The sequence below is a fragment of the Anser anser genome (genome assembly GCF_964211835.1).
Source record: "Anser anser genome assembly, chromosome: 18".
Lineage (NCBI taxonomy): Eukaryota > Metazoa > Chordata > Aves > Anseriformes > Anatidae > Anser > Anser anser.
In genome coordinates, this window is record NC_139739.1 from 7550422 (window position 1) to 7562452 (window position 12031).

At 44.8% G+C, this 12031-nt stretch overlaps 1 protein-coding gene across 20 annotated transcripts in view; it reads left to right on the forward strand.

Moving 5' to 3' along the window:
- Positions 1 to 12031, forward strand: part of FBRSL1 (fibrosin like 1) — a 519147-nt gene that overhangs the window by 89105 nt on the left and 418011 nt on the right. The gene's annotated exons all lie outside the window — the stretch shown is intronic.

Consider the following 12031-nt stretch of genomic DNA (forward strand, 5'->3'; position numbering starts at 1 on the left):
GAAGTTCAGCTATTCTGCAGCTTGGAGAGGAAGTAAAATGTCCCGTGGGGTTTGAAGGGATTTGTGGATTGGTTTAGGTCCTGCGCTGTGTAAAACCAACCCAGCTCTCCTAGCCAACAGCGTTCTGGAATAGGTGCTCAAAACCTCCTGGGGAGTTCAGCAGGGGAGTGACAGCGTGCTTCTCCAAGAGCAGGATGCCTGAAGTATGGTGTGTGTTGGCGGCTTGTGCTGAGCGTGCTGGTGCTCATCCACATCTCCCCGTCACAAGCTAAAGAGGGTTCAGTGTAAAATTCTCTGCCACGGCCCTTTTGTAGCGTTGTGGGGTTGTTCAGCTGAGCACTGAAGAAAAGGAAGCAATAGCGTGAGCAGGTAATTTCTCCACCCACTTGGGAGAAAAAATGGCCCTGTAACGTCCTCCTGGGCTTGTTGTCCTGGTCTCTTGCAGCTACTTTAGTCTCAACGCTTTGTTTTTCTAGCTATAAAGTGGAAATAGCACACGGCCATGGTGGTTGCAGTGATCAGTGCTGGTGGAGTGCTTTGGAATTTGTACGTGGAGGATCCTCAAACGGAGGTGTGCTGGGCCTTGAGCTATTGCACCCGCAGCTGCTGAGGACAGTCCCTGTGCTCTCCCACCTCCCTCCTCTCTGCGCTTGGTCTTTCCGGAGACCAGGCCCATTTCGTTCTGAAAGCACCGTCCAAATCTGGGGTGAAAAAAGGCTGCCTCTGTGCTTTGCTGACTCCTCGGGTAATGTCCCTTTAAAGCAGCAGCTGCTGCCAAGGTCTGGATGCCGTGGTCACTAAATCATTTAGAGCTGCGCTGTAGCTGAGGGCTTCCAGCTTCGCCTTTTGTTACTGTCACACAGTGGGACCTGGAGGAGAGCCAGGGCTGCAGGCGCCCATTGTGCAGGAAAGCCGCACATCTGCAGCAGAAGACGAAAACTGGCTGTCAGCTGCCTGAGCAAAACTTCTCAAAAGTGGTGTCGGAAGGCCCTGAAAAGGGGGCTGGCAGTTTTGTGTTTTTTTTTTTTTTCTTCTTGGTGCAGCCGGGCTGTTCTGGTGTGTTTTGAATCCTGATCTGTGCCGTGTTTTTAAGCTCTACCTTTCTTTTTGGTGCAGGGGAGGGTGGTGGTAAGGGAAGCGTGGCCAGAATCTTTATAACTGTAATAGACTGCAACAAAAGGTCTATTCACTCCTTGATGAAGCAGGGATTTACGTGCATTAGTCCCCACTCTGCACTGAGAGGGGAAGACTGCCTGATGAATGGAGGAAATTCCTCCCTTCCCTGCGCCCCTCCTCATCTCCCCCTGCTCGAGTCAATGCGCGGTGTCTGACATGGCTGCTTAGCCACTGGGAATCTGCAAACCCTCTGCTTGGTTCATGGGGGAATGAAGTTTACGCTCTTCACTTTCTCGAACATTCACGCAGAGCAGCAGGAGCTCCTCTATTTATTTTAGCTTTCTATTAATTTTAATTTTCAGTCCAAATGTGTGCAAACACAAATTAAGCAGAGATGGGTTTACAGCGCAGCCAAGATGCTTGCTAAATGAAATTTGTGCTGTGTGTATGTGCAGTACAAAACCAGCATGCCTGTCTCATTAGTGCAGTCACAAGTAGTTGCTCTGAGCCTGAACATCTACCTTGTAGCAAGGTCCACAAGGCTTTAGGAAAGGTCCGTGCTGCTGGATGCTGTATGAACATGTGCAGCCTGTCTCAGGGCCAATATTTGCAGTGGTAAAACCACCCTGGTAACAGGGTGGAGTAAGCGTCGGTGAATGCCTTTACGGGCTTGTTCATATTTTCCAAACAGAGGTGGGTTTTTCCCTGAGTCAAGAACTATTTCCTACAGCATATTTCCCTACCCGTCCCACCTCCCGGCGCTTCCTCAAAGGTCCTTTTCCTGAGAGGTCCCGGGGTCAGACTTCATCCTCTGATCTCTGCTCCGTGGGCTGTGACCGTGCCCTGCTCTGTGCTCCCCAGGGATGTCCCATGGGCACCGAGCATGGGGCTTGGATGGCCCCACGGCCCCTCGTGGGTCTGCATGCCTTGTGCTCCCCCTTCAACATCAGAAATAGGCCGAAGGATTCAAGGCAAAGCATCTCCTGACTGCTAGGGGACGATGACACAAGTTTGTCGCGTTGCAGAGCTTCTGAGGGCATGTCTTAACTGGGGGGGTTATTCAAAATAGCAAAGTGGCTGTATTATCTGTGGTGTAAAACAGAGGAAAACACCAGCTCCTGTGGCATGCAGCCCCTTCCTGTCAACTGGTGCTGAAGAGGTCTGACCCTTGGCGTGTGCTGGCGTCCTTTTGTGCTTGGAGAAGCCTGGCGGGGAGGATAGGAAGGAGAAGTGCGGCTTTCCTTTAAAAACAAAGCAGAGAACAGGAAGGAACAGCTGGTCTGCAAGCAGCTGTCTATTGATGCAAATACATTTTCCATTAAGACAATTGGGAACCATGTACCCGCGCTGAGGGAAGAACCAGTGCTGTAGTGTACGTGCTTTGGGGCTGGAAAAGTGGCTTTGTCCTGTTTCCATAGCACTCCTCTTTGGGAGCTCCTTCATTCAGCCTCCTGCATGCTCCTGAAATACAAATGCATTTCTAGGGACGCAGGAAAGGCTGAAGTTCTTCATTCCTACCAAAACCAAGCTCTCTGGACTGTCTTCTTGGGTAGGTGTGGAAGGAGCCACATTTCTGTGTCTCCTTTGAGCATTTAGGAGTGACCCCGTGTTGCGGTTTGTGAAGGCAAAGCTGTGAATCCCCCCTCCCCTGAGGTTTTCTACTGGTTGTCTTCATCTCTGGGATAATATGCCAAGAAAACTCATGGGATTTATGAAACCTCAGCCTGATTGGCCTATGCTGGCAGTATACTTGGAAGTGCAGTTGGTCTCTTGAAATTAAAAATAACAGTACGCTATCTTTCATATGGCTCTCACGCTGCTGATACAGCTAATGATTAGAGAAGATTTAGAAAGAGTTATAGCAAATCATAAAAATAAATCAGAACCAAGTAATAATTCAAAAGGAACCTTTGGTAAGCCTAGGCACGTTGTGTTCTCTTCAGCAGAGGTCACTCAGCCTTTGTACCTCCTCACTCCAGCCAGTTAATTCTGTACTGCCTGCACCGGAGTGTCCCGTATCCAGGCTAACCTAACCGGAGCTTTTTGGGAAGGGGTTATATGTTGCATATCTCTGTCCACTTTTATAGGGAATGATGGCTGTAGTCGAATTTTGGTCCTTGAAGGTAGGTTAGTTGTTTTCCTGTCCCTACACCCTGCCTTGGCATAGCTCGCTGCGGTACGGATGCCCACCGCTGCGCCGGTGTCGGACACCACAGGGGCACCGTCGAGTCCAGCACAGTGTGAGGTGTGCTGCTAGGGTGCCAAACCCCGGGGAAAATCCTCTTAGGGGAACGAGGCTGGAGTTGGGAAGAGTGTGTTCTACAGCAGGGCTGCATTTCTGAAAGGAACGGCCAGGTTTTGATGTCAGGGCTCGTCCCGCGCTGCCAGTAGTGCCTGAACGGGTCTCAGTAGCCGGGGGCTTGGGCCAGGAGCCCCCCGTTGCTGGTGCCTGGGAAGAGGCTGGCAGCGGGACGGGGCGCGGTGTGCGTTAGGGCTCGGTGACGTGCTGGTCTGGAGCTGGTGCCGGCAGCTCGGATCGTTAGATTATGCAAATGACCGCTGCATTATTAGCGAGGCGCTGTTCAATTTTTAATGCGGTACATGGAAGCGTAGTGATATTACTGCCATTATTTAATTAGAAAGTTGTCTCAGTAACCATTGCGATCCTACTTTGAATTTTTACATGCTAATAGCTGCTTTATACAAAGTCACGAGTGCCTGCTTTTAATAACATCACATGTGTAAATACTGTTGTCTTCAGATTGCCGAGACCTTTTAGCGGTACTGAGCGGAGCGAAGCAGTCTGTATACAAATGTTTAAACTTCATTCTGACCTTGTAAATCCTGTTTTCTCCCCAAGTGCAAATCTGGTGCAATGCAAACAGCAGTGCTTCAAAAATAACCCTAATTAGCAATTAGCTGCAATAAATCAAGCTTGGATGGTGTGCTCAGTGCTGCTGAATTTGATAGTATATTATGGCACAAGTTGTGTAATAGACATTTAACTGTTTTAGCTTGTAGAGCTGCTTTTCTCACATTAAGTGAAATATCTAAATGTCATGTGAGTTGCAGCAGCAATTTAGTTGATCCTGTGTACACTTGTCATTTAGTGGAGACACGCTCGCTGCATTAAGATAACAGATAAACTGAGATAACTGCCTCTGAGCTACAGATGTCTTTATTCAGTATTTATAAATGCAAAATTTCAATCATTCTGGCTTCCTGCTGGAATGCATCAAGTTTAAATATAATGATTTCTGATACCGACCAGAGAAAGCAGGAGTCATTAGAGGGATCTGGGGGCTAATTGGGCTTAAAAAAAGGCAAATGGTGTTTTGATGATGTTCTAGCCAGAGTGATGGGAAGTGCGTTTTTATGACCCCGAATGCGTGAGGTCCCTTAGAAGTAACTGGGAAGCTATTCAGCATTGTATATTGTCCCATGCTGTTCGTAAGCACTGGAAATGGTATTTTTTTCTAAAAAGGATAATTTAGTTTTGGAGTAAACCTTTTGTGGTTCTGGTCTGAGGCGTGGAAAGGTGACAGCAGTCACTGCACCAGCAGCCGTGCGATGTCTCCTTAGCATGAGGTTTAAAAACGCTTTTAAAGCTTTTATAAGTTGCTTTTAATTTTCCACAGCTTCGAAGGCTTAGCGCACCTTTTTGTACAGCTTTTGGGCTCAGCTATGTGACTTGGGTGCTGCGTGGAGTTGGGAAGAGGCTGCACAGCCACTGCTGTGAGTCCCTGTGGTCAGGGCTTGCCCTCGGGCTGTGGATGGGGAGGAGGCGGCTGCCAGGCAGTGTGCAGGCTCCCCGGGGTAGGGAGGCTTCTGGACCCCCACCAACTGATGTTTGTTCCTGTGATAGTGCTTGGAGGGGGGAGTTCCTTGCTCCTTGTTTTGTTTTGTTCCGACTAGCTTGGGCTTTTGTTACACAGCTGAGTTCTTGCTGACTGACTTGGAATGTGCCTTGGGAACTTTGTGTCACTGCTGGATCCGTGTTTGGATGCTGCAAATTGGGATTTTGGGGGAGCTTGTAGATGTTGTCAAATCAAGATGTCAGTATAATATCTAAAAAATAAATATTAATGGATCAGTGTCTTTAAAACAGTGACATTAACGGGACTTCATATTTCACATGCATGGTATTTTACATAACGTTTTTCTTTTGTCCGGCGCTTGTGTAAGCTAGATAAATATTGCTGTAAGGCACCTGGCTTAGGTGCTGGGACTAGAACCGTTTTCCATTGATTCCCAATCTCATACTTCAGTTAAAAGATTCCATTGACTGGATTTATCTTTATTTAAATTGGTCACAATGTGAGCAGGGTGGCCTGGTCTTCTGCTCACTGCAAGGTATTCTCAGGGCCTCTCAAATGGCCATAATTCATCTTCTGACTTGGGTCAGACAATGTGCCTTCTGTTGTTTAAAAAGTCAGTATTATATTATTGTGCAGGAAAAGATGACATTAGTGTCTATTACACCTCAGTTTCTTTGAAAGGGAATGTAATTATTGGTACTAATTAAGACGGTGGATCCCCAATTCATCACTGGCTATGTTCTCCTTGTAGCCTACCTAATTTCTTTCTTGGCTTTTGTCTGTGCCTACAGAATAACAGGGCTATTCCTATCGCTCACCATTAAATTTATGATTGGATTCTGCATTGCTGAGGTTTTATCAAGGCAAGAACTGTGCTGCTGCAGAACGAAGGGGCAGGAAAGCTGACGAGCTGAGGCGTGATGTTGTTTTTAGCAGCAGGAAGCCTCGGTGGCTCGGAGGCGAGCGAGGAAAGTGCCGCGTGTTGTGTCACCGAGTAGCAAGAGTGGTGGTTTCTTTTTGTAGCTTGACTTTTGGGGAGCAGGAAAAAAAATCAAGGTGTAGTGCACTTGTGAGGAACTCCAATAAAAACTCTACTTCTGGATGCACAGCTAGGAGGGCTGTTTGTGGCATGAAATCCCCGGACTGGGACAGAACAACGTGCAGGTGATGATTTAACCGGGGTGCCAGAGGGAGGGTGCATGGGCTTTAATTCGACCTAAGTGCTTCCTTGGGGACTGTTTGTAAACCTTTTGTTCTCATCAGTTCCTTGTTGTTTCTGCTGAGCTCTCCTGTGTGTCCTCACTCTGCTGTAACTTTGAGGGCAGGCAGCTGCCTTTCGGGCAAGCCAAGGGAGCTGGGGGGTGACTGGGACTGACACCGGCAGGACCCCGAGGTTGGCTGCCTGGTCTACCCTCCGTTGTGTTCTTTGTGTCTTGTAGCTTCGGCAGAATTTGTTAGTCAGATTCATTTATTACAAAGGATGTAATTTTAGAATTTACAGCAAACAAAGAGGGGTGTCCTGTTTATTTACTACATGTTTTAGATGTTCTGTTAGTGTGCTTTAAAATAGTATGAAAAGAATTCTCTTCAGTATATTTAGAAGACAGGTAGTTTCATTTTGAACACTGCTTTAAAGGGTGCTGGCTGTTATTCAAGTGAGAAGTGAGATCCCTTAACAACCTGGAATTTGTCGTCATCTCCATAATCTTACCGCACTCATAACTGACTGTGTCATGTAGTAACAAGGATGCTGATAGTGTTGTCCTTTGCAAGCCATTTCTTGTTCTGAATTATTTACTACGGGGATTTATGCTATGTATATAGTGTAAAAGTTTTATCACAGCAATTGGGCATGTAAACTAGCTACCGGATAGAGTCGGTCTCCAAAGTGTTAGAAGAATGTTATGGGGAAGGACTTTGATTTAATTGGTTTTATCTGTGGCTCCAGATTTACTCTTTCTTGTCTTTATCTGTAGTTTAACAAATAATCATTCTCCATAATTTGACGCATTATATGGCTAAGTAATTATGTTCTAATTAAGGAATCCCTTTACTGCAAGGTATAGCTTGACAAAAAGGTTTGGGTCCTTTATTGACTGGAGGCACATTTCCCCGGGGTCTTCTCTCAGACGAATTTAAGGGTTCCCAGTACTGGAGAACTTTAGATTCATAATATGTTTCTTATTGTTCAGACAATGAAACACGAATGAGAAATGAAGAATGAAAGGACTGAAGAGCAGCTGTTAGCCAAAAATCTTAGGTTAGCGTTCTCAGAGCAGCCAGCAAGGATGACACTTCTTGAACTTTAGCTGAACAGAAAGGGAGGAGGGTATCTGACTCATGAAATTGCAGAATGATATTCTGAAACGTAAGTAGGAGATGTAAGCAGCTGAATGTACTTGTGACGCGTTCGTTTTTCTTCTGGTTATCTTTCTTTAATTCAAGAAAGCACTAAAGTGCATCCATTAGGTGGCTGTTCAGTACTTTCCCCAAGTGAAAGCTGGCAGATGACAAAGTAAAAATAGAAAAATCCAATTTATTAAAGGCTTAAAATGTAGTGAGTGCAACCCTAGTCAGCAGGGTCACTGCATTGGTCACGGTGCCTCTTCGGGGGAACGCCTTAAGTGCTTTTGTCATAGCTTTAGGGCCTGCTGCTCATTGATGCTTTCCTGGGTGAAGGCCTTATCCTGTCTTAATGAATATACCCGGTTACAGTTGCCTCCCTTATATTTGTACTTACTATTTCCAGTAATCGTACTGTTTTTATGTTCACCTAGGTGACAATCTCATTGCCTTTCCTTTGGGCAGCTATCTGGCAAATCTGAGAGTGCTCGAAGAAAATACTGATGTGCTAGGAAAGCTCGAGGTGCCTCGTGTGTCAAGTCATTTTTAAGGAGTCGGAGAATACTAGCAAATGCACAAAGCAGCAGCGTTACGTGCTTTGCCAAAGCAGGCACGTGTTAGATGCCAGCTATTCCCTGCTATATTAGAAATCTTCAGGGGAGAAAAGCCTGCTTTTCTGTCTCCCTCAAAAGCGCTGGTCTGCGGGCTGCGTTATCTGATACTACCGAAGGTAATATATTGCAGAGCTTGGTATTCTTCTAAAATGTATTTCCCAAAGATGATGCGCCCTGATTTTATTGTGATGTTAACATCCTGCATCTATTGAGAGGTGGACTTGTTATGAGATGCTGGACACATTCCCAACCCTGTAACGCGATGCCATGCTGTTTGACAAACACGGGAATGTAGCCTGCAGTTGCCACAGAGCGAGTGGTAAGTGATGAATCGCAGGTGTGGTGCTGAGCCGGGGACTGCGGGATCGCTTCCAGTAATCTCCGGAGCGCGGGGGGTGGCTGTGGGAAGCAGACCTTCAAACCCATTTTGGCAGCCATGGGATGGAGGGAGGGGAACACCAGGACAAACCTTGGTGGTGTCCCTGTGCGTGTGGGCAGGGAGTGGAGGGCTTACTACACCTTTTGTACCTGCAGAGGAGTTAGCCTTTTGTTACCTAGGAGAGCAGCACTTCCCATTTAGCTGTCTGGATACATTTGCAAGAATTGCACTGCCTTCAGTTTTAGAGAGAGGTGGAGAAGAGTTGTTCTGTAGTGCTTGAGCCATGCTAAATGGCCATCCAAAATAGAGCTGCTGCCAGTGCCTGGGATGAGGTGCATACACAGCCACACGTGTGCCTGCACGTACTGAGATTGTTCTCTGCACACATTTGTCTGGATAAGCTTTGTAAAAGAAGCATGTAGGATTTATTTATCCGGTAGTCTCCAGGCAGAGGTACTAGGGGATTGCTGTCACATCATCTTAAAGGGAAGAATTTGCTAGCGTCCATAAAGAAATAGCAAGTCTTGGGTATTAAATACTCCTCCTTGCTGGAGGAGCTCAGACGGGCAGATGCACAAATGATCCAGAGGTGAGCTGTCGTGGAGTTACCGCAATGGATGCAAAGAGCACCAAATCTATCTAGTCTGGGTTTCAATGGTAGATGCTATTTCTGGGGCACCCCTTGCACAGGTTTTTAAACAAAGAAGTCTCATCTTGCTTATTATGGGGACTTGCGCCTGAATATTGTTGGGTAGGATATGGCTCTTTGGAGATGTTCTATTAAATACTTTAGGGAATAAGTTGCACGTGACATGTTCGTTTCCTTAGTATAATTCCCTATCACCAATGCCATTAAATGCACCATTACCAGCCATCTTATGTAAATGATTTTTCCAGTCTTTTCTCTTAGTTCAAAATACCCTTTTGGAGGGCTCTTGATTAGTTGAACTCAATTTGCTCAAAGGTTAGTGTGTTAAATTGGTATTTGGTTTTCATTAACCTGTGCAGTAATATCTTGTCATTAGGAAAGGCCTTTTGCAGGGTCTCTATCATCATTCATTTCTGGTAGCTAGGTGCTTTGCTTTTTCTTCTTTTTTTATCTGATTCATGCTGTCAGGGATGCTGCCTTAAAAAAACAACTTGTCCTCTGTATCACATAAGAGAAAAATCTGGCAGCATGTTAACCCAGAAGTGTGCTGTGGATTTCAGTTAGTGAGAGTGTTTCATTCTAGAGCTTTTTTAATTGCTATTAGGTTTTGGCAAGGCATTACCATCATTACAGTTCCATAAGACGAGAGATCGTACTTCTTTGCTGAGTGAGGAGCAGTCAAATGATCAAAAATAGCACTTTAGGAAAGAAATCAGGGGAAACTGGTCATTTTTTCTGCAGTGGAATGGAAAAAGGCACCTTTCCCTTATTTTTTTTTTCCACTGAATGTTTGTCTGCAAACATTTTTCAGTGATTACGTTGGTCGTGTTTATCTTAAGACTTAGTTCTGTTCTTCATCCCCTCCTTAGCTATTTTGTCTGCGGTGTTTTAGTACCTGACACTCTTTTACTTGTTCATCTTTACTACACTTTTGAGGAATGAGAGCAGAGGAAGAACAACTAGACCATTTTACACAAAAGAACCTGAGGCACTGCTTTGTCCAAGATCCCACAGGAGGTTTGCAGCTGAACGGGAATGTGGAGGATTTTCAAGAGATACAGAACAGAAACATCCAAAATATACTGTTGAAAAGGGATTTTTTTTTCCCTTCTTAAACAACGACAGCTTGCATATGCATCTGCAGCAAGGAACATAAAAGCACGGTTCTAAATGTATGGTGGCAGCAGACTTCTGAATAATGCTTAAACTATCTGTTACCCTGTAATTGCTACCTATCAAAACTGCATCGCATTAATAGGACTGATCACTTTAGGTGGTTCAGACGTCTCCTGCTCCTCTTCTGCCTGATGCCTCATTTGGAAGTACAGTCATGTTTCTTCCTCCTGATGTATCTCTCTCCCTCATACCAAATTGAAAAAAGCAACGTCTTTGAACATAAATAAAATTAGTAGAGCAATAAAACAAAAGAAATTGTATTCTACTAAATCCTGTCTGTTTGCTTTGCTTAAAAAAATACGTAACTATAGGGATAAAGCAAAGCAGCACAAGGCACATTTTGAATCAAGAGAATCTGTTTTCCATCCCGAGAGAGAGAAACGTTCACTGAAACGCTCGCTATAAGAAAGCAAAAGCAGCAAGTTGATTTTTGGTGCCTAAGACTGACAGTAGGATATGGAATGAAACTTTTTCCACATGCATAACAAGTCAGAATCGTTGGAAAGGAAAAATGGCAAATTCCTGTCTTCACGGAAAATGTGAGTATCATAACTTTTATCTCATAGGCTGGAAATTCAGCCTATTTGATTTTTTAATGTTATCAACTCACCAGTTCTGGCTGAAGAGACTGTCTCTTGAGTTTTGCATAACAAAAGTACGTAATATTTAAAGTTTTTTTTTTTTTTTTAAATACAATGAGCAACTTTTTTCCTTTTCATTAATAGTTCCACAAGGGTAATATGTGCCTCCATTGGGTTGCAGCTGGAATCCCATTCTAGCTGAAGTGCTACGGGTTGGAGTTGTTACTTAATGAAAACCGGTGACCAAGCCAATTTCAGAAGTGGCCATATGGCATTCTGTAATGTCTTTAGTTAGGAGACTGGAGACTGTTCTCTTACAGAACTGATGCGATCTGCTTGATGTCTTCAGATAGCTCTGTTCTTCAGATCTGTCTGCAAAAACGTTAACTGAAGGACTGTATTAAGGTAGAGGGAGAGAATATGGAGTTTTAAAGGCTGTTTCCTAAAAACAAACAGGCTATTTCCCCCCTTCCCCCCCAAAAAACAAACAAACAAACAAACAAACAAAAAAAACAGACCCAGCTGTGTCCTTCTGAGGCACACGGCAAGGGGGAGCAAGGCCCATGTGAGACCCATGCACTTCAAGTTTTAATCAGGTTAAGCAGTAATTTGAATGCTGTAGGAGCCTTAAATTGCTGTGCAAGGCTTTGCTGTATTAAAAATTATAGAAACAATAGGAAATACTATAAAACTCAAGCTGACTCTTATCTTGGGGGGAAAGAAAAAAACAACACAACAAAACCGACAGGAACTTGAAGCAACCCGATCTATTATGCTTCATTAAACAGGGATTTCGAAATCCCTTTAATGATTTTTTTTCCAGTTCATTTCCCAAACTTTTGTTGTTTCTTTTTCTTAGATTAAATACACAAGTATGTTATTACACTTCAGTAGCAAAAGAAAGAAGATAAACCTGATTAAAATGGGGAATGTCACTTTACCATAAGGATCAACTTCTGTGCTTTGAGGTATCACAGCATCAGATGCACGTCTGCTAATGTCCAGGCGTGACCAGTGACTATTGGAATCTGGTTCATAAGTCAAGTTAGGTTGGTTTGGAGTGGGAAAAGCATTGCTGAAGCTCCTGACCTACCACAGGTGTGAAGATTTTAAGAGTCAAAGAATAAGCAGCGGATGCCTTAATCTCATTTGGAGTCATTTGTTCAGTAATTGCCCTTTTACTCCCCAGAAGGATTTTGCTTTTTCCGTGCTAGCTCTGGCACTGACAGAAAATGCCAAATTCACCCTCTGTGTTGCAGAGGCTCCGTGCTCTCCTCGGCAGCTGCAGCCTTCCCGCTTAGGCTAGGTAAGGAGCTCGTTCCCAAAACACCAGCAATGACAAGGATGCTCGCTGC